The following is a 3,959-nucleotide window of genomic DNA, read 5'->3' as shown; positions in this document are numbered from 1 at the left end:
TTCACTGTAGTGTGGTGAAAAAATCCTTTGGAGGAAAGGACAGGAGACCTCAATCAGAGCCCTAGTTATCTACCTTTGGTCTGAACACTACCTTAGCAAGCCACTTTATCTCTCTCCTCCTGTTTCCCAGTTACTAAAAGGGAAATAATGCCTAATTCACAGGGCTGTGCTGAAGACTAACTGAGATGTAGAGGCGAAATAGGGTGCATCAAACAAGCAGCCACGGAGACTCGACTCGGCAAGTCTCTCCAGGCTACAGTTTCAGATCAGCACTTAAAAAGTCAATTCTCTATCCTGTGAAACTGAAATGACATTGGGTTTTGTCAAAAGCTAATTTAAAAATCCCTTTTCAATAAGTAGGGAATGAAAGTAACATGTTATGGTATAAAAATATCATATCAGACATAACCGTTCAAATGCTGGTTCCACCGTTTACTAACTGTGTGACCTTGAGCAAATTAATTAACCACACTCAGCTTCAGTTTTCTCCTGTGTAAATAATAATAATACCTCAAAGATAATAATACCTCAAAGTGCTGTTGAAAAGATTAAAACAGATTTACTCCCTAAAGCACAGTGACTAACACATAATCTGTCTTAACTCAAAGTCAAGTCCCTTCTCCCACTTTCACCTTGTCCTATAGACGACAGCCAATGGACTCCCCATTTCTTAAAAAAAGCCCTTCAAGAAGATATTCATATTCTATAAAACTCTTAATTATACATGATGGCTGTTCTAGTGCCTTTAAGGAAACAGCAATGAAAATGAAATAATTATATTTTTAAAATGTCAGCCCATACCATGTCAAGTGTTCAATAAACTGTGAATTTGTCATTTGTTTGGATGACAATCAATTTTATATTTTATTATAAATGCTTAATTTATAATGTGTTTGAGTAAATATTTTATCCAAATAAAGTATTTTCCTTAGTATAAAATTGCACAAGAGTTCATTATTTAATAATGATTTTTTAAGAGTTATTGAGTGAGGTTGAATTTTTAAAAGAACTAATTCAAAAAGATCCTACCCACGAAGTTAAGAAATATTAGACACTTTACATAGGACTAATCAGCCAGTTAATATTGTTCTCTAAGCATATCATATAATGACAATGAATGAATGAATGTAGAAAGTAGACAGGTAATTCAGTCAGCAGAAACCCTAAAAGCTTGTGTTCTGAAGCGGTTCAGAACAAGCCTCCCTAAAATGTGCCGCTTTAGCCTGTGGATTACGTTGAGCTGAAGTCAATCAAGGCTCAGAAAGAGCTTTTTATTCCCCCTTAACTGCCAAAGAGAAATTCAACAGAGGGCCTCCTCCAGGAAAAGAACTGTCACCAGAGACAACTACAAATAGTAGGGGCTAGGTGTGGTAAGCTGGGGAGAGCTCAGCAGGGCCTGTTTGTCCAAAGTCCTCTCTATGACCATTGTCCCTGAGTGGCATGACAAACATTTGTTTACCAAACATTTGCTTTTCCCGTCTGCCTGTGAATTCTTCCCCGCCTCTGAAGCCCCAAATCCCAGCCCCTTCTCTTTAGCTCGGGACGACATATAAGCCTCAACTGCCTGACTGTCTTTGAACCTCTAACATCCATGTGAGGCTTCTGTACAAACAAAATTAAATTTGATTTTCTCTTGTTAGTCTGTCTTATATCAATTTACTTAATAGACCAGCCAAAAGAACATAGACGTGTAGAGGCAAATTTTCCCTCTTCAGTTGAAAAAACTTTTCCCTAACAATGGATGTGTTTTGGTCTAAAGTTACCCAGATAAAAGCCAAAGTATTTTACACCCTTGCTTTAGTTAGCTAGCTCATGTCGGCACAGCCTCACTACTTATAATCCAAGATCTTACATTTTAAAATGCCCCCAGATAAAAATTAATATCAGAAGTAAATCAGATGAAATTATTTGAAGATATATTTTTGTTGCCTAAACATGTATTTATGGTAATATGATATAGGGTGTTCATAATTTAATTTTAATACTCACTAATGTCCCTCACATTATTATATAAATAAATTCAATAAATAAAATGCCTATTAAAATAAATATACAAGTTTGTATACATCAATAAATCAGTATTTATTAAAGGCTTATTTTATACAAGGCAATGTGACACAATCAATGATTAAAATCATTTTTGATGACATTAATGATGCCTCACATTTTAGACCTAAAAATTGTTATTCAACAGTCTATGACCAGAAAGCCATAGTATATGTTATTAGTCACTAATTTTAACTTCTCTCTTCTGCTAAATAACTGAGTGAGATAATTTGATTTTCTTTTTGTCTTCCTCTCCTTGAATGTTGTGCTGGAAGGGCAAATAAATGACCACAATAAAATGACCCCTAGTCCTGGCTAATAAAATGTTCTTCCTTTGCATACAAGAGGGTTACAAACAGAGAAGCCATGTATATTTCATAATCACCCACAATAAAACCTCATTCGAGTCATTTAGCCCCCAAAATCTAGCTCAGATTTACAAAGACAGGTTTGCACAACCAGAAGCACTAAACAGGATTTTTTTTAATGCTGTATTGAAAATACAGCCCAAAAATTTTAGAAAGGAGTGCTCATTTTGGCAGCACATATACTAAAATTGGAACTAAACAGAGAAGATTAGCATGGCCCCTGCACAGGGATGACACACAAATTCGTGAAGCATTCCATATTTTTTAGACTACTAGGGGTGAGCACGATGAAGTGTATTCAGGAACTGATAAACAATAATGCACACTCGAAATTACACAGTTACAAATCATTATAACCCCAATAAAAGGACTTAAAAAAATTTTAGAAAGGAAAAATATTTATGTATGTACATATACACTTATAGCTACATTTATATATAGTTATATCTACACATTTAGTTATATAGTTTTATACTTTCTAAACTGCCCCTGATGTTAAGAAACAAGTGAGTGGAGAAATAGCAAGGGATTTTTCAAAAATATTTTGGTCTTTTATCAAAGGTTTCTTGAGAAAGAAAACAGCTTCAAGGCAAAACTTGTTACTGATTACATACATAGAAAAGACGGATTTGTGGTGAATAATTTAAAATGGGAGAAATAATAGAGGAATCTCAACCATTTGAATTATTTCATAAATGTTAGTGAATCTGGAGTGAGAATAATGTTAAGTTAGCAAAGGTGGATGATGTTGCTAACTTGTTCCTCTTGTTGGAGGCCATGAGAAGTGGCAGACAGAAAAGCAGAATGGAAAATTTGACAGCTTTACGCCAAAAGAATTCAACCTAGATAAACATTAGGCAGAAGCAATAACAAAATTGTCAAAACTTCTCACTTACAATGATGGCTTCTCAAACTGCAGGATCTTCTACAGGGCTTAGTAGTCATTATGTGTCCCAATCAAAGTGTTGTTTTTCAAGTACACCTAACCCTTGCTTAATGATTTTCATTAGTACTTGAAAACCGTGTTGTTAAGCAAAGAGCTTTTAAGTGAAAAAAAAAATATTTCCATTAAATTTAATGGGAAAATTGTGATGTGTTTGATCTCAACACAAGATACTTGAACAATTTTCACAGCTAGAAAAATGTATCAGTTGAATGAAAACGTGTTTATATTAGTAATAACAGCAATTTGAAAGTAAACAAATACAGCTTGCACAAAAAATGCAATGTTATTGCACTTGTCCTTTTTTCTTATTTCTGAAATATTTTCTTCTCCAATCTTTCGGATTTGGGGAAATATGATCATTTTGTGCTTAAATTTCACTTAAAAATAAAATCATATACCAGAAAAACATCTTTGGGGCAAAATATAGGCTAAGTATGGGAGGGGATAAGAGACTAAGGATTCATAGAAGATAAATCCATAAATCTTCATCCCTCTCCTTACAGTATGAACATGATGGAGTTCAGAACACGCTTCCCTAACATATGGTGACTTAGCATGTTGAATATTTTAAACTGAAGGAATTTGAGAAATAGCAGGTG

General features: G+C 34.3%; 1 non-coding gene across 1 annotated transcript; it reads left to right on the top strand.

The window, feature by feature from the left end:
* Nucleotides 1–2,572: 2,572 nt before the first annotated feature.
* On the top strand, nucleotides 2,573–2,679 carry LOC139076903 (U6 spliceosomal RNA). Its single transcript, XR_011528936.1, has one exon. It is a non-coding gene; the product is annotated as a U6 spliceosomal RNA (small nuclear RNA).
* The last annotated feature ends 1,280 nt before the right edge of the window (nucleotides 2,680–3,959 follow it).

Source organism: Equus przewalskii, chromosome 17, assembly GCF_037783145.1.
Source record: "Equus przewalskii isolate Varuska chromosome 17, EquPr2, whole genome shotgun sequence".
NCBI classification, from domain to species: Eukaryota; Metazoa; Chordata; class Mammalia; order Perissodactyla; family Equidae; genus Equus; species Equus przewalskii.
This window is presented reverse-complemented; position numbering and strand designations above follow the sequence as displayed.